The sequence below is a fragment of the Pelobates fuscus genome, chromosome 3 (assembly GCF_036172605.1).
Source record: "Pelobates fuscus isolate aPelFus1 chromosome 3, aPelFus1.pri, whole genome shotgun sequence".
Classification (NCBI taxonomy): domain Eukaryota; kingdom Metazoa; phylum Chordata; class Amphibia; order Anura; family Pelobatidae; genus Pelobates; species Pelobates fuscus.
In genome coordinates this window covers 400,153,696-400,161,195 of record NC_086319.1, presented here as the reverse complement: position 1 = coordinate 400,161,195, position 7,500 = coordinate 400,153,696, and the positions used below count along the sequence as shown (strand labels likewise).

General features: G+C 45.9%; 4 non-coding genes across 4 annotated transcripts; all 4 read left to right on the top strand.

The window, feature by feature from the left end:
- Positions 1 to 1,245: 1,245 nt before the first annotated feature.
- On the top strand, positions 1,246 to 1,317 carry TRNAE-CUC (transfer RNA glutamic acid (anticodon CUC)). The gene has a single exon. It is a non-coding gene; the product is annotated as a tRNA-Glu (tRNA).
- A 4,468-nt stretch (positions 1,318 to 5,785) lies between these two features.
- On the top strand, positions 5,786 to 5,857 carry TRNAE-CUC (transfer RNA glutamic acid (anticodon CUC)). Its single transcript has one exon. It is a non-coding gene; the product is annotated as a tRNA-Glu (tRNA).
- Positions 5,858 to 6,474: 617 nt separating this feature from the next.
- TRNAE-CUC (transfer RNA glutamic acid (anticodon CUC)) lies at positions 6,475 to 6,546 on the top strand. Its single transcript has one exon. It is a non-coding gene; the product is annotated as a tRNA-Glu (tRNA).
- A 302-nt stretch (positions 6,547 to 6,848) lies between these two features.
- On the top strand, positions 6,849 to 6,920 carry TRNAE-CUC (transfer RNA glutamic acid (anticodon CUC)). Its single transcript has one exon. It is a non-coding gene; the product is annotated as a tRNA-Glu (tRNA).
- Positions 6,921 to 7,500: the final 580 nt, after the last annotated feature.

The following is a 7,500-nucleotide window of genomic DNA, read 5'->3' as shown; positions in this document are numbered from 1 at the left end:
ATTTTGACCAAGCGTGCACATGGTCCTATGCCCAAAACAGTTCCATGAAATCAGTGCCAACAGTCGGTCACGTTTGGTAGGCTTTTACAGGTTTCCCTGCAGGGCCCATAATCTGTGGGTAGGAGGCTGGCAAGCAGGCTCCTCCAGGAGCTCGTGGCAAACTCACTTGGAGAGGGAGGAGAGCTATGATACGCCCAGGAAATGGAGATAACGAGATGGTTAAATAATGGTTGATTGAAGCTGTCAGGTGTAGCTCGCACTTTAATTTGAAATCGGTTTCCTTTTTGCCTTTAAAATAAGCGATCTTGCTGCAGTCTAATTAGGGCGCATTGAGGAAATCTGTGTAAGAATGGACCTTGCTGACATTTTCAGTGCCTTAACCCCTTAAGGACACATGACATGTGTGACATGTCATGATGCCCATTTATTCCAGAAGTTTGGTCCTTAAGGGGTTAAAAGGCAAACGTTTGAATTGCACTGTCGCGTGGAAACCTTGAGCTTCTGGATACCACAAACTCGTTTTCTCACAGTTTCTAGCAGCTCACAGTTCCCTGGTCGTCTAGTGGTTAGGATTCGGCGCTCTCACCGCCGCGGCCCGGGTTCGATTCCCGGTCAGGGAAAGTTAATCTTTTCCCGCAACAAGCAAAATGTTCCCTAAAAATACATAAAACCCCACAAATGTTACATCCCCTAATAGCCCTGATCTGGGTGATCAACATATCCAAAAATCACACATATCAGTTCAGGGGTTCAGGAATTTCCTAGAAGTCACAATTTTGACCAAGCGTGCACATGGTCCTATGCCCAAAACAGGTCCATGAAATCAGTGCTAACAGTCGGTTAAGTTTGGTAGGCTTTTACAGGTTTCCCTGCAGGGCCCATAATCTGTGGGTAGGAGGCTGGCAAGCAGGCTCCTCCAGGAGCTCGTGGCAAACTCACTTGGAGAGGGAGGAGAGCTATGATACGCCCAGGAAATGGAGATAACGAGATGGTTAAATAATGGTTGATTGAAGCTGTCAGGTGTAGCTCGCACTTTAATTTGAAATCGGTTTCCTTTTTGCCTTTAAAATAAGCGATCTTGCTGCAGTATAATTAGGGCGCATTGAGGAAATCTGTGTAAGAATGGACCTTGCTGACATTTTCAGTGCCTTAAAAGGCAAACGTTTGAATTGCACTGTCGCGTGGAAACCTTGAGCTTCTGGATTCCACAAACTCGTTTTCTCACAGTTTCTAGCAGCTCACAGTTCCCTGGTGGTCTAGTGGTTAGGATTCGGCGCTCTCACCGCCGCGGCCCGGGTTCGATTCCCGGTCAGGGAAAGTTAATCTTTTCCCGCAACAAGCAAAATGTTCCCTAAAAATACATAAAACCCCACAAATGTTACATCCCTTAATAGCCCTGATCTGGGTGACCAACATATCCAAAGATCACACATATCAGTTCAGGGGTTCAGGAATTTCCTGGAAGTCATAATTTTGACCAAGCGTGCACATGGTCCTATGCCCAAAACAGTTCCATGAAATCAGTGCTTACAGTCGGTCACGTTTGGTAGGCTTTTACAGGTTTCCCTGCAGGGCCCATAATCTGTGGGTAGGAGGCTGGCAAGCAGGCTCCTCCAGGAGCTTGTGGCAAACTCACTTGGAGAGGGAGGAGAGCTATGATACGCCCAGGAAATGGAGATAACGAGATGGTTAAATAATGGTTGATTGAAGCTGTCAGGTGTAGCTCGCACTTTAATTTGAAATCGGTTTCCTTTTTGCCTTTAAAATAAGCGATCTTGCTGCAGTCTAATTAGGGCGCATTGAGGAAATCTGTGTAAGAATGGACCTTGCTGACATTTTCAGTGCCTTAACCCCTTAAGGACACATGACATGTGTGACATGTCATGATGCCCATTTATTCCAGAAGTTTGGTCCTTAAGGGGTTAAAAGGCAAACGTTTGAATTGCACTGTCGCGTGGAAACCTTGAGCTTCTGGATACCACAAACTCGTTTTCTCACAGTTTCTAGCAGCTCACAGTTCCCTGGTCGTCTAGTGGTTAGGATTCGGCGCTCTCACCGCCGCGGCCCGGGTTCGATTCCCGGTCAGGGAAAGTTAATCTTTTCCCGCAACAAGCAAAATGTTCCCTAAAAATACATAAAACCCCACAAATGTTACATCCCCTAATAGCCCTGATCTGGGTGACCAACATATCCAAAGATCACACATATCAGTTCAGGGGTTCAGGAATTTCCTGGAAGTCACAATTTTGACCAAGCGTGCACATGGTCCTATGCCCAAAACAGTTCCATGAAATCACTGCTAACAGTCGGTCAAGTTTGATAGGCTTTTACAGGTTTCCCTGCAGGGCCCATAATCTGTGTGTAGGAGGCTGGCAAGCAGGCTCCTCCAGGAGCTCGTGGCAAACTCACTTGGAGAGAGAGAAGAGCTATGATACGCCCAGGAAATGGAGATAACGAGATGGTTAAATAATGGTTGATTGAAGCTGTCAGGTGTAGCTCGCACTTTAATTTGAAATCGGTTTCCTTTTTGCCTTTAAAATAAGCGATCTTGCTGCAGTCTAATTAGGGCGCATTGAGGAAATCTGTGTAAGAATGGACCTTGCTGACATTTTCAGTGCCTTAAAAGGCAAACGTTTGAATTGCACTGTCGCATGGAATCCTTGAGCTTCTGGATACCACAAACTCGTTTTCTCACAGTTTCTAGCAGCTCTCAGTTCCCTGGTGGTCTAGTGGTTAGGATTCGGCGCTCTCACCGCCGCGGCCTGGGTTCGATTCCCGGTTTGGGAAAATTAACCTTTTCCTGCAACAAGCAAAATGTGCCCTAAAAATACATAAAACCCCACAAATGTTAAATCCCCTAATAGCCCTGATCTGGGTGATCAACATATCCAAAAATCACACATATCAGTTCAGGGGTTCAGGAATTTCCTGGAAGTCACAATTTTGACCAAGCGTGCACATGGTCCTATGCCCAAAACAGGTCCATGAAATCAGTGCTAACAGTCGGTTAAGTTTGGTAGGCTTTTACAGGTTTCCCTGCAGGGCCCATAATCTGTGGGTAGGAGGCTGGCAAGCAGGCTCCTCCAGGAGCTTGTGGCAAACTCACTTGGAGAGGGAGGAGAGCTATGATACGCCCAGGAAATGGAGATAACGAGATGGTTAAATAATGGTTGATTGAAGCTGTCAGGTGTAGCTCGCACTTTAATTTGAAATCGGTTTCCTTTTTGCCTTTAAAATAAGCGATCTTGCTGCAGTCTAATTAGGGCGCATTGAGGAAATCTGTGTAAGAATGGACCTTGCTGACATTTTCAGTGCCTTAACCCCTTAAGGACACATGACATGTGTGACATGTCATGATGCCCATTTATTCCAGAAGTTTGGTCCTTAAGGGGTTAAAAGGCAAACGTTTGAATTGCACTGTCGCGTGGAAACCTTGAGCTTCTGGATACCACAAACTCGTTTTCTCACAGTTTCTAGCAGCTCACAGTTCCCTGGTCGTCTAGTGGTTAGGATTCGGCGCTCTCACCGCCGCGGCCCGGGTTCGATTCCCGGTCAGGGAAAGTTAATCTTTTCCCGCAACAAGCAAAATGTTCCCTAAAAATACATAAAACCCCACAAATGTTACATCCCCTAATAGCCCTGATCTGGGTGACCAACATATCCAAAGATCACACATATCAGTTCAGGGGTTCAGGAATTTCCTGGAAGTCACAATTTTGACCAAGCGTGCACATGGTCCTATGCCCAAAACAGGTCCATGAAATCAGTGCTAACAGTCGGTTAAGTTTGGTAGGCTTTTACAGGTTTCCCTGCAGGGCCCATAATCTGTTGGTAGGAGGCTGGCAAGCAGGCTCCTCCAGGAGCTCGTGGCAAACTCACTTGGAGAGGGAGGAGAGCTATGATATGCCCAGGAAATGGAGATAACGAGATGGTTAAATAATGGTTGATTGAAGCTGTCAGGTGTAGCTCGCACTTTAATTTGAAATCGGTTTCCTTTTTGCCTTTAAAATAAGCGATCTTGCTGCAGTCTAATTAGGGCGCATTGAGGAAATCTGTGTAAGAATGGACCTTGCTGACATTTTCAGTGCCTTAAAAGGCAAACGTTTGAATTGCACTGTCGCGTGGAATCCTTGAGCTTCTGGATACCACAAACTCGTTTTCTCACAGTTTCTAGCAGCTCTCAGTTCCCTGGTGGTCTAGTGGTTAGGATTCGGCGCTCTCGCCGCCGCGGCCTGGGTTCGATTCCCGGTTTGGGGAAATTAACCTTTTCCTGCAACAAGCAAAATGTGCCCTAAAAATACATAAAACCCCACAAATGTTAAATCCCCTAATAGCCCTGATCTGGGTGACCAACATATCCAAAGATCACACATATCAGTTCAGGGGTTCAGGAATTTCCTGGAAGTCATAATTTTGACCAAGCGTGCACATGGTCCTATGCCCAAAACAGTTCCATGAAATCAATGCTAACAGTCGGTCACGTTTGGTAGGCTTTTACAGGTTTCCCTGCAGGGCCCATAATCTGTGGGTAGGAGGCTGGCAAGCAGGCTCCTCCAGGAGCTCGTGGCAAACTCACTTGGAGGAGAGCTATGATACGTCCAGGAAATGGAGATAACGAGATGGTTAAATAATGGTTGATTGAAGCTGTCAGGTGTAGCTCGCACTTTAATTTGAAATCGGTTTCCTTTTTGCCTTTAAAATAAGCGATCTTGCTGCAGTCTAATTAGGGCGCATTGAGGAAATCTGTGTAAGAATGGACCTTGCTGACATTTTCAGTGCCTTAAAAGGCAAACGTTTGAATTGCACTGGAAATCGGTTTCCTTTTTGCCTTTAAAATAAGCGATCTTGCTGCAGTCTAATTAGGGCGCATTGAGGAAATCTGTGTAAGAATGGACCTTGCTGACATTTTCAGTGCCTTAAAAGGCAAACGTTTGAATTGCACTGTCGTGTGGAAACCTTGAGCTTCTGGATACCACAAACTCGTTTTCTCACAGTTTCAAGCAGCTCACAGTTCCCTGGTAGTCTAGTGGTTAGGATTCGGCGCTCTCACCGCCGCGGCCCGGGCTCGATTCCCGGTCAGGGAAAGTTAATCTTTTCCCGCAAAAAGCAAAATGTTCACCAAAAATACATTAAACCCAACAAATGTTACATCCCCTAATAGCCCTGATCTGGGTGACCAACATATCCAAAGATCACACATATCAGTTCAGGGGTTCAGGAATTTCCTGGAAGTCATAATTTTGACCAAGCGTGCACATGGTCCTATGCCCAAAACAGTTCCATGAAATCAGTGCTAACAGTCGGTCAAGTTTGGTAGGCTTTTACAGGTTTCCCTGCAGGGCCCATAATCTGTGGGTAGGAGGCTGGCAAGCAGGCTCCTCCAGGAGCTCGTGGCAAACTCACTTGGAGAGGGAGGAGAGCTATGATACGCCCAGGAAATGGAGATAACGAGATGGTTAAATAATGGTTGATTGAAGCTGTCAGGTGTAGCTCGCACTTTAATTTGAAATCGGTTTCCTTTTTGCCTTTAAAATAAGCGATCTTGCTGCAGTCTAATTAGGGCGCATTGAGGAAATCTGTGTAAGAATGGACCTTGCTGACATTTTCAGTGCCTTAACCCCTTAAGGACACATGACATGTGTGACATGTCATGATGCCCATTTATTCCAGAAGTTTGGTCCTTAAGGGGTTAAAAGGCAAATGTTTGAATTGCACTGTCGCGTGGAAACCTTGAACTTCTGGATACCACAAACTCGTTTTCTCACAGTTTCTAGCAGCTCACAGTTCCCTGGTAGTCTAGTGGTTAGGATTCGGCGCTCTCACCGCCGCGGCCCGGGTTCGATTCCCGGTCAGGGAAAGTTAATATTTTCCCGCAACAAGCAAAATGTTCCCTAAAAATACATAAAACCCCACAAATGTTACATCCCCTAATAGCCCTGATCTGGGTGACCAACATATCCAAAGATCACACATATCGGTTCAGGAATTTCCTGGAAGTCATAATTTTGACCAAGCGTGCACATGGTCCTATGCCCAAAACAGTTCCATGAAATCAATGCTAACAGTCGGTCACGTTTGGTAGGCTTTTACAGGTTTCCCTGCAGGGCCCATAATCTGTGGGTAGGAGGCTGGCAAGCAGGCTCCTCCAGGAGCTCGTGGCAAACTCACTTGGAGAGGGAGGAGAGCTATGATACGCCCAGGAAATGGAGATAACGAGATGGTTAAATAATAGTTGATTGAAGCTGTCAGGTGTAGCTCGCACTTTAATTTGAAATTGGTTTCCTTTTTGCCTTTAAAATAAGCGATCTTACTGCAGTATAATTAGGGCGCATTGAGGAAATCTGTGTAAGAATGGACCTTGCTGACATTTTCAGTGCCTTAAAAGGCAACCGTTTGAATTGCACTGTCGCGTGGAAACCTTGAGCTTCTGGATTCCACAAACTCGTTTTCTCACAGTTTCTAGCATCTCACAGTTCCCTGGTGGTCTAGTGGTTAGGATTCGGCGCTCTCACCGCTGCGGCCCGGGTTCGATTCCCGGTCAGGGAAAGTTAATATTTTCCCGCAACAAGCAAAATGTTCCCTAAAAATACATAAAACCCCACAAATGTTACATCCCTTAATAGCCCTGATCTGGGTGACCAACATATCCAAAGATCCTTTTTGCCTTTAAAATAAGCGATCTTACTGCAGTATAATTAGGGCGCATTGAGGAAATCTGTGTAAGAATGGACCTTGCTGACATTTTCAGTGCCTTAAAAGGCAACCGTTTGAATTGCACTGTCGCGTGGAAACCTTGAGCTTCTGGATTCCACAAACTCGTTTTCTCACAGTTTCTAGCATCTCACAGTTCCCTGGTGGTCTAGTGGTTAGGATTCGGCGCTCTCACCGCCGCGGCCCGGGTTCGATTCCCGGTCAGGGAAAGTTAATATTTTCCCGCAACAAGCAAAATGTTCCCTAAAAATACATAAAACCCCACAAATGTTACATCCCTTAATAGCCCTGATCTGGGTGACCAACATATCCAAAGATCACACATATCAGTTCAGGGGTTCAGGAATTTCCTGGAAGTCATAATTTTGACCAAGCGTGCACATGGTCCTATGCCCAAAACAGTTCCATGAAATCAGTGCTAACAGTCGGTCACGTTTGGTAGGCTTTTACAGGTTTCCCTGCAGGGCCCATAATCTGTGGGTAGGAGGCTGGCAAGCAGGCTCCTCCAGGAGCTCGTGGCAAACTCACTTGGAGAGGGAGGAGAGCTATGATACGCCCAGGAAATGGAGATAACGAGATGGTTAAATAATGGTTGATTGAAGCTGTCAGGTGTAGCTCGCACTTTAATTTGAAATCGGTTTCCTTTTTGCCTTTAAAATAAGCGATCTTGCTGCAGTCTAATTAGGGCGCATTGAGGAAATCTGTGTAAGAATGGACCTTGCTGACATTTTCAGTGCCTTAAAAGGCAAACGTTTGAATTGCACTGTCGCGTGGAATCCTTGAGCTTCT